Below are 24,112 nucleotides of genomic sequence, written 5' to 3' on the forward strand. Positions count from 1 at the left end.
GTGGTCTGGACCTCGCTGAAGAGCGAAGCTTTCGTGTATATTTGGAAATGTGCGCAATCGGGTGGCCAGGCTTCACCCCAATAAACCTGGTATAACCGTGAATCATTTGGAAAAAATAAACTGGCACTTTTTTTCTGTGAAAAGTAAGAAATAAACAGAAATATGGGTGCGGGACAAACAGTTTTCCCTGAGTGAGAAACAGCAAGTTGGGGGAAGACTGTGCGATGTATATTGTACCCCTCAATCTCCATTAAAATTGTGAGGCCGGCACCATGCATCGTGCCCGTGAGGCTTTCAAGGGAGTCTGAATGCACAGAGCTTTGAGTCCAGATTTTGCTTGGGAAAGGACAAATGTCCGTGAGGGAGAAGGCTCTGAGAATTTGCAAAAACTGGGACAGGGGAAGTATCAGGGCTCCCATGCGTTGTGAAATCGAGGGTTTAAATCAAGTAAACAGAATACCTGAGAGGCAGGGAGGCACTAGCTGATACCTGGGTAAGGACCACTAGGTCCCACGTAATTGGTCTTCAGCGGCACAAGATTTAGGAGACTGTGCCTCTAGCTTTGTCATAGTAGAGTCTTTTTATCCATAGGTCAGAGAAAAGGGCGGCATGGAAAAAAAAGATTTAAAAATAGTCAATTGAGAGAAGTGGTGGATGCGATTAGTTGGGTCTCAATATTTGAAATCAATATCCTGTCTCAGTTACCAGGAGGGACACTGCAGCCTCCTGACCCACTTTTAGACTTGGTTTAATAAGAGGAATCTTGCAAAATAAATTCCTCTTCTTAAAACAAAGGACTTTTCACAGAAAGGGCTGTGGGACAGGGAAATGAGGGTTAATCTTTAGAAACGGTACCAGTAAATGCCCCATTTTGCTCTGACAATATTGACTTTGCTGGTACCCTGCAATCCCAGAAAACAGAGATGGTTAAGAAATTCCCCACTCCTTTGTGTTCCAGAACTGGCTTCCTGCCAGGAGCCTTGCCTCCGCATAGGGCCTAGATGATACCCACAGATGCCCGCCTTGCTTACCTAGAACAAGCCTAGACAGAGACCCTCCAAATTTCTATTCTTTGCTTCATAATTGTTAACGGAACTATCTGTGATCAATCTGAACAAAATGCTTATTGACCAAATTCTGGTTAAGATTCCCTTGGTACCCTAAGGCCCTGAATTCGGCCGCACCCTCATCCTGAGCCAGCATACCACCCTCCTTAAAGGCCTGTCCTGAGGAATAGGCTGACCTCAGGGTAGAACATCCTCTGATCTAGTGACTTCACCTCTGCTCATCCCACTGCCCCACATCTGGTTCTTTCTAGACTTGCTTATTCCTCCCCATAAAAGGAAAGTCCTTTACTAGATGGCCTTTGAGACGCTTGTAGAGCTATTGCTTGTAGATCTACTCCTATCAATAGGAGTCCCCTAATGCAATAGCTTCGCTTTTCCTACAGCACTAGCCCTCTTCTCTTTGCTATAATCCTTTGAAACAGTCTTTCCTTACCTAAGTCTGGATTTGTTTTTTGTCTGACAGCAAGAGAAAGAAAGAGAAATTTGTGCCTGAGTCATTGTTTGCCTATGACTTGAGTTAGTTAAGTCAGCACAATCTCTCTCCCCCTGGGTTTCAGAAACGGTCCTTTGGTCGCCCTCCTTGAGCCTTCTTAGGGTAGCGGTGGCAGAGTCAAGAGAGCATCAGCCTGGAAGACCGGACCCCAGTCTCTATTCCCACATCCACCAATTACAACAGGAAACTTGTGGCTGTGGATCCCTCCTGTGGCTTCCTGGACCTCAGTGAAATAATACCTTAGAGGAAAGCTTGAGTCTTTTATTTCAGGTCTAACTGCTGCAACTTGATGATTGATTAGACTTTCCAACCACTCACATGTTGAATTCTAATAGTGTTGTTGATCTTCCACCTAGGCTCTGAAGGTGCACCAGAGCCCCTTGTGTGGTCCCCTGACCCTCCTGACTTTTAGAGTGAATTATTCTAGAAGAAAGGGAGGGATGAAGGTAGAGAGCGATGGTAGAAGATCAATCATTTTTAAAAGGTATTGAAAGCACTAGATTTTAGCTATCTATGGCTCTCAAACATTTCGAAAATGCGACTTAAACAGAAATATGAGAGTGATGTTTGCTATTTGCTGATTGACAAAACATTATTTTAGGATCAAACTTCTAAAAGTGGATTTTCATTTCAAAGAAAATAAATCCTGTTTCAGAATTATCAGGATCTCTCTGAAAAATACCAGAGCATAGGTATGTAAGCATTTGAATAAAAATTTAAGCTTCAAATTGCATCATTAGTAATATATTCCTGCAGGCAGCTGTTACTTGGTGGCAAGACATACATCAGTGCCGGGAGATCAGGAAGTGAAGAAGTGGCGAACATTTTGCAGCTTGGTGGATTAAAGAAATCTATCAGGCTGACTTAGGGCTGTTCCCCAGAGATACCTGAAGCCATAAATATTTAAACTTATTGTATTTGGCTTGAATGTGCCTGTTTTATAAGATGGTCACACACAAGGTCCACTTCTTCTGCTTCCAAAACCCAAAGATGCAGAAGCAGTACTATTTGCGGGAGTCTCCATGAGCTCCCTGGCATTCCCCACTTCCTGTGTAGGTAGGTTGGGACCATGTGGCTAGTTTGGGCCCTAAGAAGGAATAGCAGGTGTCACTTTCCAATCTGAGACATTGAACAGGAAGGATGTCTCGATGCCCTCCCTTTTATGGGCACTCTGGAAGTTCTACATGGAGGTGGAAGCATCAGTAGATGAAGACCACAGAGGTAACGTGCCATTTTCATTACATCGTATCAAGGGTACAGACTATCAACAGGACATCACCTTGACGTTGACCTTGGTCGCCTGGCCAAGGAAAAGTTTATCGGGTTCCTCCAATGTTAGCTTACTCTTTTCCCACCTTTTCGCACTCTGTGCTTTGGAAAGAAGGAATGAATTCTCTCCCATTTATTTATTTATTGAATCATTTACTTCCATCAACATGGACTTGTGGATGTTTGTTTAATGCTTTGGGCTGTAATCTAATACTACTTTTTTGTTTCTCAGATTGTTCTAGCTTGGCCATGAGAGCTCCTGAGAGGCCCCTGTGGCCCTTTACACAGAAAGTTAGTCCCTTTCCTCTAAACTTTTCCCAGGAACTGGCACTGTGGGATTTGGTTCATCTTGCAGGATCTAAGTAGTATTTTTTCTTTGTTTGTTTATTGAAGAATCGCAACGGATTTATTTCTCAGAAAATAAAGAGGATTTCCGAGTAAGTAGGGCCACTGTGTACAAATTAGAGTCAGGAAAGGACGCTTCTCAATGGCTCAGCAGTTTCATAGGCCACTTAACATACAGCCTGGGTAAATAGGAGTCCTCACCTACAAAGGGTTTTTCTAAATTTATAGCTTCTAAGCAGCCATGAATTTTGCTGCCAGATGGGTCATGAGAGGCAGGCTGCTAAATCTTTCATCTGCAGTGGATCATGTTTGCTCACATGCATGTTTATTTTCATAACACATGTGTATTTCAGCCAGGTACAGCTGATCCCCCCCGCCAAAAAAAAAACCATGCTGGTGAGCGAGGAGGAATCACTCATATCCAGTGCTCACCTGATTGTGATAACTTCTGACTCCTTGCCTTTTTAAAGGAGTCTCCAAGGTGATCCTGATTCTGCATATCATTATATATGACAAATTATTGTCAAGTTGATGCATAATACAGCTTAACCTTTAAGCAGTCAATGATTTGCATCAAAATCAGTCAACAGGGCTTCCCTGGTGGCGCAGTGCTTGAGAGTCCGCCTGCCGATGTGGGGGACACGGGTTCGTGCCCCGGTCCGGGAAGATCCCACATGCTGTGGAGCGGCTGGGCCCGTGAGCCATGGCTGCTGAGCCTGCGCGTCCGGAGCCTGTGCTCCGCAACGGGAGAGGCCACAACAGTGAGAGGCCCGCGTACCGCAAGAAACAAAAAAACAAAAACAAAATCAGTCAACAGGGATCAGGCCTTAATCAAAAGCCATTAAGAAACGAATGTTTGAAGTTCGCCTTTTTCTTCCAGAACTACAACGGGATTGAATCATTTTTCACTGCTATCTCATAATAGCCTAAATCAGCCCCCCCAGATATTCACTGCCAATTTAGATCTGTTACACAGTAAATACTAAACCACACAGTTTTCTGCTCAACACATTCGTCCCTGACTATAATTTGCATGGCGTAACTTGAATGTAACTTCAAGTACATGGTCCAATCAATATAACAAGAACTAAATGATACCTGCATAAAGGACAGCAGGATTCATACAGTCATCAATGTACTGCTCCCTCCAGGTGTTCTGACACTTCATATAGGGGATTCCTTTTTTTTAATGAGGAGTGAATGAAAGATGTCTTGCAATTCAAACAGTATTTTATAGTTTGCCAAGAGTTTCCATGCCCTCTACTTCATGTTTTTCAAAAGAAAGAGTAACTCTAAGAAATAGTTAAGATGATTTCTATTTTCTGAGAGAGACTGAGGCTCAAGGAAGCTAGTGACAAGCCAGGGGACACAATCTCTAAGCATGGACCTAGGCTCAGGCTCTGGTTTTCTGCCCCCCAAGTACAATGTTCTTTCTTCTATACCATATTGCTTCTCCAAACCTTGTGCTTGAGTATTATTTTGCCCGTTAGTTTTAACAAGCCCCAGTCTAGGGTACTCTAAATACACTGGCATGCACTGTCGTTTGCAGTTGCTGTTCTAACATTTCAGGGCAACTGGTATTGTGCTGGGATTTACTTTATGGTAACTGTACCATGTGGATGGATGCCTGGGGTATTATCTCCAAGTGTCACTGGCCATCATAGACTTGTGTGCTCTGTCCTTGGTCAAGGTGAGAGGAGCATTTGGCATTGAATCCAAAGGGAGAAAGAAGCTGCCCTTTCTTTGTCAGTAGCTCAGAACATGTCCAAGTTGTCTGGCTCATCTCTATACTTTTCCTTTTTGTAGCTTCTTCAAAAGGATAAATTAACTTCCTACAAGAACATCTTTAAATAAACTATACTTGTGTCGGCTTCCTTGCATTTACATAGAAATTAAAGGAAGACAGTATTTTTGTTACAAAAATAACTTCTTAATAACAGCTTGATATGAACTAATTGCTTGCATGGCTTTGCAGCAGTGGCAGGAATTATCACTTTGTGCCCTTAAGCTTCAGGCTTGTGCGTACTTGGATGAGAGCTCAGCTTCCACGAGAGGCCCCCAAATTTTCATCTTTCCAGATAAATGAACTCTAAGCCCCCTTTGCAATGAATACGAGAATGGTACAGGCCTTCCCCTAATAAACTGGTTAGGTTTGCCTAAGTGCTTGGTATGCAATAGGACACAAACTCTGAATTCAAACTATGTGAGCTTTAATCCTTCCTTCTCTACTGACTCGATGTGTAACTGTGGTGAAGTTACTTAACCTTATCATGCCTCAGTTTCTACATCTGTAAAATGGGTACGATAGTAGTACCTACGTTACTTTTGGTGGTTTTGAGGGTGAAATGAGTTATGACATGTCAAGGGCTTAAACAAGTGAGGGTCCACAGTTGGAATGGAATAAATGTCAGCTATTGCTGTTATTATAATGATGATACGGATGATGCTAAACCCTCCCTCTAACCACCTGAGAGTCAGGTAATACGTCTACCTCGACTTTACCCTTTCATCCCGACTTCAGGAAACTGGAGTCTTAGACAAAATTTTGGTGACTTGCTCAAGGTGTGACAGCTTGTAACTGGCTAAGCCAAGAGGAGAACAAATTTATTTGCCCGGAACTGTCACACTAGCTGATCAAATCAGCCAGTCCACTGGCCAAAGTAGTCAGATAGCCAGTGGTCAAGACCTGAAAGGCTGGGGTGGGGCGGGGTGTCAATGAGCTCGGTGGTGTCACAGGACAGACGTTGATTTGGAATCAGAAGATCTTGTCTTGACTCCACCTTTCACTAACTCAAGTCAATTAACGTCTCTGAGTCTCAATTCCTTCATCTGTAAAATAACCCCTGAACTAACCCATTCAATAGAGTTGTCGTAAGATGGAAAGAAATAATACATTTGTGGGACTTCCCTGGCGGTCCAGGGGTTAAGACTCTGCACTTCCACTGCCGGGGGCACAGGTTTGATCCCCAGTTGGGGAGCTAAGAGCCTGCACGCCGTCTGGCGTGGCCAATATATATATATTTGAGACCATTTTGTAACTTAAAATGTCATGTAAGTTATCATGTATTAATTTTTGAGATCTTATAGAATGAGTTTTACTTTTTTGCTCAGCAGTTGATTAAACTGACTAAGTAAGTCATCTGGTTATTTCTTGTCACATAGATGGAATCCAATAGTTTTTTTAACACGTAAGCACAAATCAGCTGTGAAACAAATGTTGGGAAATGTCCCAACCCACAAAAATGGGGACTCGGATCCTCTCCCCCAGAAAATGTACAGTTTATTTTTTACCTATTACTTGAATAATTCATCCATTTGCTTACTGTACTTCCTTCTATGTTCCAGGCGTTATGCTGGGTAATTGGAGGAATAATGCACAATCCTTGCCCTCAGGAGGTTAACCAACCTCATAAACGATTATGATCCACTGCATGAAGTGTAGTAGTAGATAATTGAACTGTGCTGAGGAAACATTTAGTGGCATCTAAGTTGAGTCTTAAAGAAAAACAAATACTACTTTTAGGTAATAGCTTATAGTAATAGCTAAATACTATTTATAGTATTATCCTATAATACTGAGTAAGCTTTGTGACCTTCCAGGGGCATATGGCAAAACCTGGTCGATGGACTGACCTCACCGTGAGCTCCAGCCCTGTGATGGCTGAAGAAAATTGATGACTTGGCCGAGAAGGTCCTTCAATAATCTGTTGACTGCATGGGGCTTCTCTGTTGCCAACATCTTAGGGCTGATGGTGGCAAACGTGGCTTATTTAATGTGTGAAGTTACTACAGTGGACCGTGCCTGCCTTTAAAGTGTGAATGGTGCCCCTTTCTCTCCTCAAGTGACCATAAATAAGCACTCACGTTTATGTAGTGCAGCTCCGTGCTGAGACTAAGAGTGCATTCAGATGACATTCTTGCAGGCACCAAAACAAAACGAAAGGAATAAGATACAATCAGACCAGAATTCATGGAAGTGAGTCATATATGCATCTCCACCTACAAAGAAACAGTCTCATTATCATTTTAAAAGATTTTTGGCTTGGAACACCATACTAGTATATTTCCATAAACACCACTTACTATGCAGTACAAACAGTTGTACTTGCGCCAGCATGGGAGTTTACTGACTCCCTAACGACAAAAGCTTTTGGTCTTAGGATGGAGAGAGGGGAAGACAGAGATCAGAGAAGAGACCTGAGGAATGTCAAGGTCACACCAATCTACTCCACAGTTTGGGTCAAGCAGAGCCATTACTGGTTCCAATTTTTTTGCTTAGAACTGGTTACAAAGTTGGCCGAACTTTGGGCATCTGCAGGCTGAGAGCTAAGAAATGTATCTCCCAGGACCAAAGGAAATGGTGTGGTGATGGATGGAGTAGGGGGGCCTATTGCCGGCTCAGATCTTAAAATTGGTCTTGGATCCTTGACCCCCGACTGTATATATGAATTGATATTCTGAATAAGTATTCCTATGACTAGTGTTTACATTGTAGTGAGTGGTGTGTGACAAATCCTGTAATCACTCTATAGAAAATGTACATGATACATGCTTTGAGTTAAGGGCTTGCTCTGAGGTTCGGTTTGTAAATTTAGATGCGCCATCTAGCGGACAGAGGAGAGATTTTACATTTATCAAAGCGGTCCTTCTAGGTACGGGGATTATTTCTCCACAGCTCTCCTAAATGCTTCCTCTCCAAGGCGCCACCGGGGTGTAAGCAGTGAAGTGGTGGGACCAGAGCTGAGCTGAAGAAAGATAACGGTGTCGTGCAAGGAGAGGCCAGGGGAGTACTCCCGTGTGCCGCGTGGGACGGTGGTCCAGCCTAGAGTGGACAGGGCCTGAATTACAGCCGTGCGACGGAGAAGGGTGGGGACGGGGTGGAGATCTTTGAGATGGGATCCGCAGAGCGAGGTGACTGTTGGAGTGTGGAACGTGGCTCCCAGAAGCCGAGTGAAGGACAGTCGTGTCACCATTGTGTCCTGGAGCCTTGAGTGGCAGCAGCCTGGACTCGTTGGCAGGTGGAGCAGCAGGCAGGGGGAGTCCCTCCCGGATCACCTCCTTTTTCTTTTTTTCTTTTTCTTTTTTTCTTGCGGTACGCGGGCCTCTCACTGCTGCGGCCTCTCCCGTTGCGGAGCACAGGCTCCGGACGCGCAGGCTCAGCGGCCATGGCTCACGGGCCCAGCCGCTCCGCGGCATGTGGGATCTTCCCGTACCGGGGCACGAACCCGTGTCCCCTGCATCGGCAGGCGGACTCTCAACCACTGCGCCACCAGGGAAGCCCACCTTCTTTTTCTTAACGAGAAAGGGAGTGGGGTGTGCAGTCCGGAGCTTAGGGAGGGGTCAGAAGGGGGATCTGAGACGTGAAAGCTTGGACTAGTTGTACTGCGGGTCCTGCTTGGTCTGGACAGCACTGCAGTGACGTGTCTGTTCGCCGGGGTTGTGCTCTTCTCCCAGGTTGCGCTGGGCTTCCCAAGCACGTGGGAAAGGGTAAGGTTTGCGGGAGGCGGGAGAGGGAGGGGACACCTCTCCATCATCACCCTCAGCCCTGGCCTTTGAGAACAAACCGTTAGCTGCAATCCAGGCTTTGTAATTAAGACCTGATCCCTTCAGCTATCTGCAAGGTGGTCTCTAAGCTTCGGTTTCCTCATCTTTAAAGCGGAGATAAGAACAGAATTATTTATGCCATACACAGCATGGCTCTAGTGCAATGTGATCATTCATACAAAGTGCTTAGCAGAGAGCCTAGCACTGAGGGTGCACGCTGATGGTTCTAAGTCGATAGTAGCTATTTTTTGTTCTAGAAATGAGCATCTTCAGAGCACTCCATCGATGGCCCATAAAGAAAAAAGAACACACTGCATTGTTCCAGAATTTAATGTTCACTCTGGCGCTTGAATCCCCGGGACTAGGACGGAGCTAATGGGTGATGCTTCTACCACTTTCCCCCCCGCTTTGTTTTTTGTTGTTGTTGTTTTGTTTGGGGGTTTTGGTTCGCATAATAACAAGGAGAACTCTGTCATTCTGAATGTTTAAACATGCTACACTGACTCTTATTTACTCCCTTAACTTGTAGACAGACATTCTTGCACTGAGGCAATCTCCCAAGTCAAGAAATTAAATCCAATCTTGGCTAATTTGGTAGTTAGCCGAGGTTAACCACCAAAAAACGCTCTTTAGGCTTTTCATGGAGGAAAGAAAACAAACTTTCTGCTTCTTTCTGCGTGTGCCCGTATGGATGGGAAAAAGGAATTACTGTCATTAATGCTGAATTTTAAAATATCAACACGGGAAGATAGCTAGCATCTTCCCAACGAGGTGAGAGTGAGAACCTGGGAGATGATAAGGTGTTTAGATAAATGCGATTTATTAAGTACAAACAAAAACCACTTAGGAAAAGCAACAAATAGGGAATTGAAGCCACGCACTAGCGTGACAATGGAATAGAGCTGTTGGATGAGCGGATCTGTAACTCTGTGTCAAATGTACATATTCCTATCAAAGAAAGGGCAAGCGTTTTGCCCAGTATGATATCTACCCTTCTTGATTTCTGGGTATCGTTTGATTTCTACTTTTCTGACTCAAGGTAATTTTCCTGGGGGCCATGCTTTGGAAAGAGTTTGTACTTCTAAACTCACTAGACCTCCACCTACGGATTGCGGTAGCATGCTGGAGAAGTAAGAGTTGCACAATCTCCTTAACTTCACAGAGCTCTGGGGACTGCTCCCCAAAGAGAGGAATAAATCCTTGTGGATTTTTTAAAGGCCATTTTAAGGACAATCAAAAGAGGTTTCAGGAGAAAAAAAAAAAAAAACATGGGAAGTGTACAAGCCAAAGAACTTAATATGAGATAAAGTGAAGGATGTGGATGAAGGACTGGAAATAAATCCTAGAAAAGCTACAATCCATCAGGTTCAAAGTAAGTGCTTTTTCTGCTGGTTCATGGGTCATCAGTTTGTAAAACAAGAAACAAAGAGAGATAGGAAGCCTGGTGCCCGACACAGACAGTTCATCACTCCAGCACGCTGCCTGGAACCTGCCTGCATCAGGACGGGAGCGAGGTGGGTGTGGGTAGCAGCAGGAAGCAGGGTTTGGAACCAAACACACATTAATCAACAGGCTCTGGTCCAGGGTTGCTGGGCTTTTTTTCCATTATCGTCCCCCGCACCTTAAGGAGCCTTTTATGATAGCATTTTCCTAACTGCCCCCCCCCATGAAATTTAATCCCACAGATGTGCTAAATTGTTGTTTATGTACTGTGACCCTTTGGTGGACCACGGATCATTGTAAAATCTAAGACCTGTGCCCTCCAAGACCGAATTTTCAGCCCTTGGAAGTGATATTGCCCTAGGTCCTTACTATATACCTGACCCTGACATGCATTATTTATGTAATCTATTCCCTTTGGGCATGTGAGGCTTAGATGGGTTGAGTAAATTGTTCCAGGACAAAAAGGAAGGATTTGAAATCAGAGCTGCCCAATCTCACCTTCTTCTCTTAACCACTATTTCCTGCTCACAGCAGGATCCGGACATGCCCTGCCCATAAACACCCTGCTCTCCTGCCCCTCTTTCTGAGATGTCAGACCATCACGGCTGGGATGCAGTAATAAGGTCCCTGTAGTCAGGTTTCATGGGAACATCACTTGTGCCAAGGAGCTCCCTTTTGAGCATCTTTCTTTGGGGCTAAAAGCAGTGGTTGTGAAGACAGATCCAAGCTTTGGTATCTGGATCCTGATCACTCAGTGAGATGCTGAGCTCTGCAGGACAGGAAGTGATGGCGAATGTAGTCAAGACACAGGAGCGGACACACGGGAGGTTGTTACCCTGACACTAAGAAGAATAAAGCCAGTGCAATAAGTGGGAGAAGAGGGGGATGTGGCAGCTGAGAAGGAGAGCATGGGCCAGCTGAAGCATCATATTGCCTAGTGGCTCTGGAATGTGGGAAACAGACCTCAGCTTGACATAGAGACTGAATCATCACTCCACTTGGACCCTCCATCATCTGGATAGAAGGATGCAGCTAACAGATGCTGAACACAATGGAAAATGAATCTCACCCACATGGACTGAGTTAATTTGTCTGGGGTGGGACCTGGGCGGCATCATCATCATCACCATCATCATCACCACCATCATCATCATCATCACCATCATCATCATCACCACCACCATCATCATCATCATCACCATCATCATCATCATCATCATCATCACCAGCATCATCATCATCATCATCATCATCACCAGCATCATCACCATCATCATCATTACCGTCATCATCATCATCATCACCACCATCATCATCATCATCACCATCATCACCACCATCATCATCATCATCACCACCCTCATCATCATCATCATCATCACCATCATCATCATCATCATCATCATAATCATCATCGTTTCATCATCATCATCATTATTATTTTTAGCTTCCAAGGAGATTCTGATCGCAGCTAGGGCTAGGAGTCTCCAAACTAGACCAAGATTTTCTCCATTCCTGAGACATATAACACATTCTTATCTGTAACTGTGGATGACCTCAGTGATCCTCATGGTGAAAGTGGAGAAGGACTGGTAAAAAACTGTATTGATCACAAGTGCTCTTGACTACAAATAACAAAAATCCTGACGAGAGTGATGTAAACCAAAACAGGTTTATTTACTTGTTTTTTGTTCATATTGAAAAGTCTGCAGATGGGTGATAGCTGGCACTGGATCCAGTCACTCACAGTGTCAGCACCAAAGTATCTAGAATTCTCTTGACTTTGATTTCATGGTCGCAGGATGGCTGCTGAAGTTCCAGCCATCATGTTTATACTTCAGTGGAAAAAAAGAAAAGCACCTGTAGAAAGACTGCCATTTATATCTTATTGGCTAAAGCTGGATCATAGAGAAAGAGATTGAGAATCAAACTGGCTGACCTTGGTATGTGGCTTGGAGGGGGAACATCTTTAGTTTTAAAGACCCTCTCGGGGATTCAGGTGTGCTCCTCCCCAACTGCCCCCTGTTAATTAGGAGTTACTGATCTTCTAGAACAACGGTCTCAACCAAGGGCAGTTTTGCTCCCCACTCCTTGGGAGGTGGCACCTGGAAATGTTTGGGGACATTTTTTACTGTTATGACTGCAGGGGTGATACTGGCATCTAGTGGGTGGAGGTCAGGGATGCTGTTAAACATCATGTAATGCACAAGCAGTCCTGCACAGCAAAGAATTTTCTGGTCCAAAATGGCAATAAAGCTGAGGCTAAGAAACCCTGTTCTAGACTATTACAGAAATCTCCTGCTCAGTCAGTCTCTCTCGAGCTCTGCCTTACAATACAGCCAGCATTACTCCATTCTTCCTGGAGCACTGCTCTAATCCAGATATCCTCTATATGTTTACCAAGTGAGGAGCCCAACGTGGATCTTTAAATCCTAAAGTCTTAATGCAAAGAGACCTTTATAGCATTCCTAACAGCCATCCATATTCTGCCTGAACACTTAGCTCTGGGAAGCTCATTCCATTTCTTTCCTGCACCTCCTCTTCTCCCTCTTTTCCTTTTAATTGAGATATAATTTCCATAAAGTAAGTTACACGATTCTTAAGTGTACAGCTCAGTAACTGTATACATATGCAGGAATCCATGCATGGATTGACCATGACCCAGATAGAACCTTTCCACCCCGCCCCCCCCCCCCGAGAAAGGTGCCTGTGGTCCTTCCCAGTCATTCAGCTCTTGGAGGTCACCACTATTCTGACTTCTTTACCGATAAGGATGGAGCTGGGATTTGAACCCAAGTCTGACCTCAGAGCCCATGCCCACAGAAGAAAAGATTATACTTTTACCTAGGATGAAGTTTATAAATTATTTTTACCTGAGAGTAAGCTTTAAAAAATATCCCCATCCTGCCTGTGTCTTGTCCTCTAAATTTCCCTTTTCAACAGAGTAACTTGGAGTTTGTGTGCTGTGACTCGCCTTTAAGACTGTCATAAACCTCTAAGTCAATACTGAAGGCAACAGCTCCAGGTGTGCAAATGCTTATTTAAAGACTTCCCGTGTGGTGGCTATACTGGGGCTGCCCTGCAGCAAAGTAAAACTTATTACAGTTGGGAGGCAGCCACTCTCCCCAGCTATCCACTCCGAGTGAATTTGCATTTGTCTTTCCCGTTGGGGCCTGTGCATAAAGGCATTTCTCACCAACCGACACAAGCACATCATTTTATTCCAGCTGTCATTAGGAGCTAGAATCTTCCTGCCAATTTATGATCACCACGGTAAAGCAAGTTTTGTACCTCCAAATTCTTTCCCTGGGGAAATGAAGTTGAAGTGAAGGTCAGGGACAACCCAAATTCGAGCTCTGGTTAAACGATGCTTCTTGCTCTTCTGCAACGCAGGAAGGAATTGGTTCAAATCAGTAATGCAGAGAAATGGAAATAAAAACAAAAATAACAAATGGGACCTAATGAAACTTCAAAGCTTTTGCACAGCAAAGGAAACCATAAACAAGACCAAAAGACAACCCTCAGAATGGGAGAAAATATTTGCAAATGAAGGAACTGACAAAGGATTAATCTCCAAAATTTACAAGCAGCTCATGCAGCTCAATAACAAAAAATCAAACAACCCAATCCAAAAATGGGCAGAAGACCTAAATAGACATTTCTCCAAAGAAGATATACAGACTGCCAACAAACACATGAAAGAATGCTCAACATCATTAATCATTAGAGAAATGCAAATCAAAACTACCATGAGATATCATCTCACACCAGTCAGAATGGCCATCATCAAAAATCTAGAAACAATAACTGCTGGAGAGGGTGTGGAGAAAAGGGAACCCTCTTGCACTGTTGGTGGGAATGTGAATTGGTACAGCCACTATGGAGAACAGCATGGAGGTTCCTTAAAAAACTACAAATAGAACTACCATATGACCCAGCAATCCCACTACTGGACATATACCCTGAGAAAACCATAATTCAAAAAGAGTCATGTACCAAAATGTTCACTGCAGCTCTATTTACAATAACCAGGACATGGAAGCAACCTAAGTGTCCATCAACAGATGAATGGATAAAGAATATGTGACACATATATACAATGGAATATTACTCAGTCATAAAAAGAAACGAAATTGAGCTATTTGTAATGAGGTGTATAGACTCATACAGAGTGAAGTAAGTCAGAAAGAGAAAGACAAATACCGTATGCTAACACATATATATGGAATTTAAAAAAAAATAATGTCATGAAGAACCTAGGGGTAAGACAGGAATAAAGACACAGACCTACTAGAGAATGGACTTGAGGATATGGAGAGGGGGAAGGGTGAGCTGTGACAAAGCGAGAGAGAGGCACGGACATATACACACTACCAAACGTAAGGTAGATAGCTAGTGGGAAGCAGCCGCATAGCACAGGGAGATCAGCTCGGTGCTTTGTGACCACCTAGAGGGGTGGGATAGGGAGGGTGGGAGGGAGGGAGATGCAAGAGGGAAGAGATATGGGAACATATGTATATGTCTAACTGATTCACTTTGTTATAAAGCAGAAACTAACACACCATTGTAAAGCAATTATACTCCAATAAAGATGTAAAAAAAAAATCAGTAATGCACAGGCAAGAAAACTGAAGGTCCCAGTAAACTCTTGTAATGACTGGTGGAGAAACTTCAAAATATTTCCTAATTTTCCCTTAAGATTTAAACTGTTTTCACTATAGGGGGAAATACATGCTGATGCTATGTCAAACTCATTAAAAGTTATGTGGAAGTGACTAGTGCTTTATCCACAACGCATAAGTTGCTTTAACCTGATGGAATATGAAAGTAATTAGAATCCAAATGACATCCAGACTTTCTCATGTGGATGAATAGATGGTCCAGGATAAACCTTGGACTCCATCTTTATATTCAACTGTAATAACTCTTTCTTGATGCATAGAGCTCCTTCTGATTTCTTCTGGGTTAAATGGTAAAAATAATTCTGGACTTGGAGTCAGAGGCCTGGGACACAAGCCCTTATGTGATCATCACCCCCATGACTTCTCCAACTTTATCTCTTGCAACTTTCTCCCTTGCTCTCTCTGCTCCCGCCCACTGGCCTCACCCCGCCATTGAACCCGGAAGTCCTGGTATTGCCTTCGGCACTTTGCACCTCTTATTTCCTCTGCCTGGAGCACACTTCCTTTAGATATTCAAGGTTTTGCTCCAATATCACCTTCTCAATGAGACCCACTCTGACCACCCTGACTGAAATTACAATCCGCCTCCACTCCCCATACTTCACACACCCTTTGCCCTACTCTATCACCTTCTAAATCTCTCTACAATTTCTTTATGTTTGTTGTCTGAATAGAAACAAATGGGATCTAGAAAATCTCTTATCAAATGCATTACATGTATTTAATTCTTAACTGTGATGGGATCTAGAAAATCTCTTATCAAATGCATTATATATATATGTGATTCTTACCCTATAAATTCCAATATTTTAATACAATAAATTCCCTTTTCCCCAATATTACGCATTATCTATCTTGTTTACTGATGTTTCTCAAGTGCCTAGAACAATGCCTGGCCCATAGAAGCCACTCAATACATAATTGTTGTTTTGGTTGTTGCCGTTTTAGTTTCATTTTGACCCCTTACGTGTTCAGAGACTTTAAGCAAAGCCATTACTTCCTCAGAGCTTGAGTTTGTTTCAAATTTGTAAATGGCAATAATAGTAAGACCAACAAGGCTGGGTTGTTAAGCAGATTAAATGAGATCATGTATATTCAAAAGTTAGGTATAATGTTGATGAGAAGAGAATTTATTGTGTTAAAACAGTGGAATGTATAGGTTAAGAACTAAGCATATATAATATATTTGGTAAGACAGCTTCCAGAGGTAAATGCACTGAGGGTGTTTTGTACTTTATGTTTTATGGGTAGAAACACAGCATGTAAAGGAATATGGAACACTCGGCGTGAGATTGGGAGACACAGACATAAAGAGACAGAGACTAGGGGACGATTGAGGGAGGGAAGAAGCCAGCCGTGCGGAGTAGAGGGTCCCACTCCTGGTTCCCCCGAGTACATGGGTCTCCTTCCAATTTTTTTATTCCATGAAAAATAGAACACAAAAAACGAGGTCCATAGTAATCACACATCACATGATTGTGAGAGCTCCATGTGGGGAAAAACAGGATGAAGATCGGGAGGGACTTGTCTACAGGACACTGGCTGGAATCACATGGGAAAAGGGCCATCCTGGGGCTGAATGGGGACAGTGTCCTTGAGGGTCCTGTCTCCTGGCTATCGTGTTATGCCCAGCGTGGAGAACCCGCCGGTTCGTGAAGCCACCTTGCCCCACCTTCCTGCTAGTTGCCATTACAGCATGGAAGGAAGCGCTCAGACTCTAGGCCGCTTGGTCAGCAGGCGTAGGTGATTAGCATTTGTTAAACTTACTGTCTCCATTTTTCTCTCTGCCCTTTTCTATGGCTCCTGAATTTAGGGTAAGATTGTCCAGAGGGAACAGGGAAGGGAGGAAATAAAAAAGGTTCTGTCAACTAGGAAGGGATGTGCAGACGTCAGTTATTTTTTTTTTCCCAGCTGGTCATCTTTAGTAACTGTTCTCTTCATTTCCTAGGATGCCTGAGGTTCATTAAGTCATGGAACATCAAAACAAGAATGACCTGTAGAGATTATGTTCATTCATTTATTTCAACACACATTTTCTGTGCATCAAATCTGTGTCAGACTTGGGGCTAAGCACTGGTTATACAAGAAATAAGTGTTGTTTTCTTCCTCAATGAGTTCACAGTTCAAAGGGAGAGAATAACAAGTAAAAAAATGTGCTAGTGAGACATCTACTATGACAGAGGCACACACAAGGCGCTGTGGGGCTTAGAAAAAGGATACTTAATGCAGATAGAGGGTGCTGAGTGACAGTCAATGGGAGTGGCTCCATTCTAAAGGCTAAGTAAGCGCCTACTGAAGCAGAGAAGGGAGAAGACATCATTTCAGACAGAAGGATGGAGGAGGGATGGAGGCACGAAAGGGCAAAGTTTGTCTCAGGAACCGCCAGTAGTTTGGACCGGCTGGAATGAAGTGTACATGCAGGCAAAGTGTCCAGACAATGAATCTGGGCAGGTTGGCAAAATATAACTAAAGGAGAACCTTGTGTCTCAAGCAAATGACTTTGAGCTTGATCTTGAAAACAGAGGTGAGCCAAGGAAGTATTTGCAGGTAGAAAAGGATGAGACTGGGTTGGTGTTTACAAAGATTATTTAGTCCGCAACATGGATTCAGGAATCAACTTGGGCAGAAGTAGTCACTCAGGCAAGTAACTAAAGAAAGTCTGGATTAAGGCACTTGTTATAACAGTGGGTTTGGAGAAAAGCAGACAAAGTCATGAGATCTTCACAAAATAGGACTCAGTTTTCTACACTCTGGGTTTCCACGAGAAAGGAGTTCCCTAGCACATTCCTGGACTCACACCTTTTGCATTCTATTCCTTCTGCAGGGAGGTAGAGTGACATTTAATGGGGGAATTTGGGAAGAACTGGGCATGCTCAGTTCAGCTCAGCTCAGCCCTTCTCCCTTGGGAGTGAGCCTGTGCAGTAAGAACACAAGATCTTCTCTGCTTCTCCGTGCGCTTGGTCTTCTTACCTGGACAAGAAATCCATGTGGGATATCCTGCCCCACTGCTGTGACTGAGTGGGTGACCCTAACAAATTGTGGGGTTCAGTGTTTGCAAGTCTCTTTGGTCCACAGATCTAAAGCCATGTCTTCTCCTGAACCGCTCCCTAGAGGAGATTTTGGTGCTACTGCCATCTGCTACTCTCTGTTTTCGTTCTCCATTTCTTCAGACCTCTGGTGCAGAAGGATGCTCTCGAATGGCAGTCCCTGAAGCCCAACGTTAGCAATTGTTGAAGGAGACAGCAGGCGAGAGACCACATCTAAACACGACTCCTAGTTTCTGCTTGGTTTTTCCCACTCCTGGGTTCTCATGAGGAAAGACGGGGACGCCTCACCCTGGCTTGGGAATACAGGGGGAGGAGGGGGTTATGGGATAGAAGATGATGATTTAAGATTTGGCCACAGTGAGTTCAAACTGTCTGTGGACCAACCAAATAGCTGCGCCCCCTCCACGTTCCCTTCCTCCCGTTAGATACACCCCACCTCCCGTTAGCACGCCCTGCTTGTGTTTCTCATCACATGCATCAGAAGACGCAGCTGCTCACCTGTCTATATTTTGTCTTTGACTTCCCCAGGGTATGGTTTGTGTTTTTTTTATTTGTTTGTTTGTTTTTTTGCGGTACGCGGGCCTCTCACTGTTGTGGCCTCTCCCGTTGCGGAGCACAGGTTCCGGACGTGCAGGCTCAGCGGCCATGGCTCACGGGCCCAGCCGCTCCGCGGCATGTGGGATCTTCCCCGACCGGGGCACGAACCCACGTCCCCTGCATCGGCAGGCGGCCTCTCAACCACTGCGCCACCAGGGAAGCCCTGGTTTGTGTTTTTAAATCTCTCCAACAGCTGGGTCTGTTCTGAGCACCAGAAGTGAATCAGTCATACTTGCTGAATGAATGAATGAATTCAATTAACTTAACCACGCCTTTGTGTTAGTTCTGATGTGTTTCTTCACCCGGGAGTGTCTGGCAGTATAAGGCAGTATGGGGGGTGGGGCGGGGAATGCACGATCTGAGGGACTGTCCCTCCTCTGGCATCAGCAGCTCCCTCCCCTAGTCCTTCTTCTCCTTCAATCGAACCCTACTCTTCTCCCCACAGCATTTCTACGCCCCATAGTTTAATATGAGTATGGGCACCATCGCCTTGTCAGCAGAGCCCTGGAAGCTGTCAGTGGGCTGCAGGCTGTGCTGGAGAGTGATCCTCCTAAGAAACATGGATCATTTAGGAAAGACAGGCACTGACACTAGGAAAAACGTGAACTCTGCTGATGACAGGGCGGGCATCATCAGCTAATCGTTCCTGCCTTCTGGGGCAGAGCTAAATGCAGCCACAGCCCCTGGCTGACAGTGTGAAGATACCCAGGCATCGGGGATAGAGGGAAGCATGTCTAAGAAAACCCTGACAGGCGTAAGTCAGAAGCACTGGAAGATAGTTCCAAGAAAGCGAGATACTTTCTCTTTATTTGAAATATAACAGACATACAGAAAAGTGCATAAAAACGTATACACAATTTAATAGTAATCAGTGAAATACCTTTGCGACTACTACCCAGGCCAGGAAACAATACATATTGCCTGCCTATCCTCCCCAAACCCCTGTGCTCTTTCCTCATCACAACTGGAATGTTGATTTTCATAGTAATCATTTTGTTGGCCTTCTTCATATTTTTAACACTGAACAATATAGCTTAGTTTTCTCGTTTTGAACTTTGTATGAATGGCATCCTACCGTATGTGAACAACATGATGCTTGTGAAATTCATTCACACAGATGTGCATAACTGAGGTTTATTCTTCTGATTGCTGTCATAGGACCTTATGTAACCGTGACGTGATGTATCCGTTATATCATCCCTGAGCTGAGGGACAGTCAGGTTGTTTACCTTTTGCTGCTAAGCTCATTCTTGCTCCTGTACATTGGAATACTTGTGCAGAAGTCTCTCTAGGGTATTTGTCTTGTGATAAAGTTGCTGGATCATTCAGTAGGTATATCTTCAAATGTAATAGGAATGCCAGATTTTTTCCAAAGAGGATGTACCTATTCACAGTCCCACCATGGGTGGATTTGGAACATGTAAAGTCACCTAAAATCCTAACTGCAGGACCTCACAATAACGTGCATTACTTGCAAACAGGGAGCTAGTCCTTGGAGCTTGTCTCATGCCTGGAAATGTGACCTTTGGTATCTTGCTATTAGAATTTAACTTCCGCTCCCCCCGCCCACTCCCTGCCCCCCAGAGGATGGAAAAACATCACACATTATTTTTTTTAGTCAAAGTATCGTTTGTCCGATTTGGAAAGGCAGAGGGCAATTTAATAGCTATTATATACGTGCTTTTCAATCTAAAGTTGTAAATACAGAAGTAGGTTCATAGCAAAAAATAAATAGAAAACTGAATGCCTAAAATAGTACTATACACTTGACCCTTGAACAACACAGTTGAACTGCATGAGTCCACTTATACACGGATTTTTTTTCCATAGGAAATACTATAGCACTACGCGATCCAGGGTTGGTTGAATCTTTGCGTGCAGAGCAGATATGGAGAGACCAACCGTAAATTACAAGCAGATTTTCTACTGTGCAGAAGGTGAGTACCCCTGACCCCAACATTGTTCAAGGGTCAACTGTAGGTTCTTTCATGGGCTTGGCTGATTTGCTCCCTGTACCTCTGCTGAGAAAAAGAGAGTTCAGATAATATATTCCATTCCAGGTCTGAATTAAGCACCCCCTGGTACTCCCTAGTTGTGATGGGGTAAGGTAAGCTAAAAGCATATCCTGAGAAATTCAGCACTGTATCTGCTCAGGGAATTTTTCCAAGAGAAGGTACAGATTTGATTTGATTCTTTCTCAGAGTATGGTCAGAATCAAAGATCTTACATATTAGAAGAGCTTTGGAGAATTCTATTACTGTCCTTTTTCAGATAAACAAACCAAGATACTTTGCCGAATATCCCCAATACCTAGCATAAATCTTGCACGTAATAGGTGCTCAGTAAAAGCTGAATGCATAAAGAAGTTCTTATAACCTTGAGTTGAGGAGAAATTTACCCAAACGGAGAAACACTATTTGTTAAAAAGCCTGTCCTTTAAGATTCAAGCCTATCCAATTACTGCCTCCACAAAAAATATTGAGTCTCAAGAAATTTGATGTCACTTTTGTAGAGAAACCTTAATGCAAGGTCTAATTATGATCCTTCTAAGCATCAATCATTAAATTCAGTTACCCCAAAGCATAAAGGAGATTCCAGGCCTCCCATCGCCCTTCCCCAGGCTGTTACGGTGAGTGTCCTCCCATGTGATTCCTGAAGTTATTGCTTGCAGGCTGGTGCTATCACCAAGTCCCCCTGGAGTAAAAAATACCTTTCCAAGTGGAAACCCAGGCTACAGGGTGCATCACAAAGGCAGTTTAACTAACTCTAATGAGAAGCTGGTAAGATGAAGGAAATAAATCCTCTCACCCTACTGAATCTCTGACAGCAAAGGGCCGCACGCTGTCTCAGTGCTGTGAGCCTACAGATTAAATCAGAGGGGACGTCTTGTTGATTGATACTGCAGGTAACCAGATAATTGACCAGGCATGAGCTGATAATGAGACCCTTTTGGCTAACTAGAGGATGACCAATGAACTGAATTCAGATGAAAAGCTGTAATAAAAGCCATTGTGGAGAAAAAGGCAGGTAACTGGAGAAATGGAAGCAAGTGGTCCTTCAGAGTGGAAGTTATATCATTCTAGTTATGAATCATCCTCTTATTCAATGAACCAGGCTCAGAAACACCAAAGGCATGGAAACTTCCCTAGGATGGTTTGTAATCCAAAATCTAATGGTCCAGGAGAGGATTTGGAAAAAAATAGTGGAAATGATATCCCAAGAATGTCTTTATAATTTGCATTCAGCAATCCCTAAAGTGTGACTTGAGTATGGAAGGGTCCAATTTTGAGGGGGAGCCACTGGAAATAAGACCTTAAATTGAACATGGATTTCAGAAATTAGGTCCCAGAGGAGGCTCATTTGATCCAAAGGGACACATTCTCAATGATTTACATGGTTTATATACACTTGAGAATGTATTTTTTTACCCCAAAGATTAATAAGACAACAGCTCCCTCCCATTCACTCTTCATTCCATCTCCCCTCCCCCTACCAAAATGCATTATTTTTGTTATATAATTTATTAATTAGATTTTATCTGCTATTTGCTTTATTGTTATTGGTTGGTTTTTTTCCCTTAGAAGAACATTCACACACTTTCATCCATCTTGCATTACTTCCCCCTTGTCTTGTTGGTCTCATCTAGAATCTTTGTTTTGGTTGTCATGGCTATGCTTTGGTTTGTACTGGAGAAGTAATAGGAGGTCATTGCATATCTAAACAAAAATAAAATGAGTTAATTCCTTTACTCACCCATACTTCCCACACCTAATTTCTCTCTCCTGAATTAGTCTCTCTTCTTTGGATGTATCCATTCAGCTCTCCAGCTCATTTATTGGGTTCTTCACTTCTACACTTTCATTTTTCACGCTCAAGATCTCGCATCTCTTATTCACAACTGCGTGTTCTTACTTTGTGTTTCAAATATCCCTTCTTCCTTTTTTTAAAATGATATGCATCAGGCTTCTTTAAAATTCTCCAGTAGAGGTTTTCAGTATGTTGCCTTTCGGGGTACGTGTGCTCTGCAGAGGTCTCGTTATTTCTGCCCGACTGTGTGTCTTGCCTTGGGAATTTCGGTTGATGTAATGTGTACCTGAGGGAGAGGCAAAGGCTTAGGCTGTGAGGTAGGGGGCGGTCCTGGACAGACTCTGGCAGATTCTGCAATTAGGAAGCAGCCACTCCCAGTGTGTTTCTCCCCCTCCTTCCTACCCGTCACCCTCATACCCCCCAGGGACCCGCACCCTCAGAGAACCTTGGGAACTGGTCTTTCCCAAAGACTGTTCCTCTTCGCTTTGGTATTGGGGGATGTGAGGAGGAAATATTCAGGGGATGACCAGCCTTGCCATGTTTGTTATCACCACAGGGGGGCTCCAGCTCTGCCCCACTGTCACCCAACTACCTCTGATAAGTGCTGGGCTGGGGAGGTGGTTTGCCACTAAAGCAACAAGCGAGGTATGAATTATTTTCAGAGTGGGAAGGATCTTTTATAGGTTTAAGGCTATTTTTTGCAGGAAAACAAGTTATTCACCTTTTCTGAATGATATTTAATTATTTGTGGTGACCCTTTATGTGTAAATATTAAATCTTAAGAGCCTAGATAACTAAGTTTCATATTTGAAACAAAATATAAGTAACCTCAATAATACTTCAAGGATTTTGTGTCTTCAGGGAACGGGAACAAGGTAGGGGCGGGTGGGAGTGATTCATCTTTATGGAATAGTTCAGTGGAAAAATGAATCTCCTGGGGATATTTTATATATAACTTTGCCTCTGAGAGTCTCTTAATTACTCTCATAGGGGTACAGCTGTGAATATCACAGAATATTTATTTTCTCTGAAGATGTCGCAGTTTCTAAAATGAAAGAGTAGTTCAAAGAAAATAATCACAGATTTTGTTCCTCTGCCACATGGCCCAGAGAAAGTGGGGTCTCTGGTTGATTGCAAGCACAGATGCATGTGGTTTAACACACCCAAGAGATAACGGGTTGGCAGAGTTTTAAATGGAGAATAGACTTAACATTTACATAGAGCTTTACAACGTCAAAGGTATGTTCACATATGTTATTCCTTCTCCCAGCTCCTTGGGTAAGATGGGGATTCTGATCCCAGTTTGCAGATGAGGAAATCAAAGTCCTGACAGTTGATACTAAGTAACCAAGTATCCATCCGTAATAAAGGCAGACCCAGGGTTAACACCTAGGCCCCTGACTCCCAGCCAAAGGGTAAGTCTCATTCATCTCCTTCCAGCCCACTGCAGGCAGGTGATTAGCTAACTGCAGGAAGTGGTCTACGGCAAAGATGACAGGGCACAGGCATGTAGGCAATCACAGGCATACTACGGCAAAGATTGTTCTTTTAAAAGGACGTATTTGTAACATGATTCATTCTTGGCAGTCCCTTTACAAAAGGCAGTAGGTATTTCCAAGTGGAACCCATCACCCACCCTGGCCAGCCAAATGTTCCATTGAGACAGACTCCCCAGGTGCTGGATGAAGTACTATTGGTGTGCCTTGCTAAAGCTCAAAGGGTGCTTAGGTATCGCCTATGCGACTTCTGGTTAGGATACCAAGATCCAGAGAGGGGAGGTGACCTAGGAGCAATATTATTAAAATATAAGAGGAATGG

General features: G+C 43.7%; 1 protein-coding gene across 1 annotated transcript in view; it reads left to right on the forward strand.

Annotated features, from left to right (window-relative positions):
- PLPP4 (phospholipid phosphatase 4) overlaps positions 1-20,424 on the forward strand; it is a 459,170-nt gene extending 438,746 nt beyond the window's left edge. Inside the window, exon 4 of the mRNA XM_060125674.1 lies at positions 20,318-20,424. The gene's annotated coding sequence lies outside the window, so the exon portion shown is untranslated. The remainder of the gene's footprint in view (positions 1-20,317) is intronic.
- Positions 20,425-24,112: the final 3,688 nt, after the last annotated feature.

Source organism: Lagenorhynchus albirostris, chromosome 16, assembly GCF_949774975.1.
Source record: "Lagenorhynchus albirostris chromosome 16, mLagAlb1.1, whole genome shotgun sequence".
In the NCBI taxonomy this organism is placed as follows: Eukaryota; Metazoa; Chordata; class Mammalia; order Artiodactyla; family Delphinidae; genus Lagenorhynchus; species Lagenorhynchus albirostris.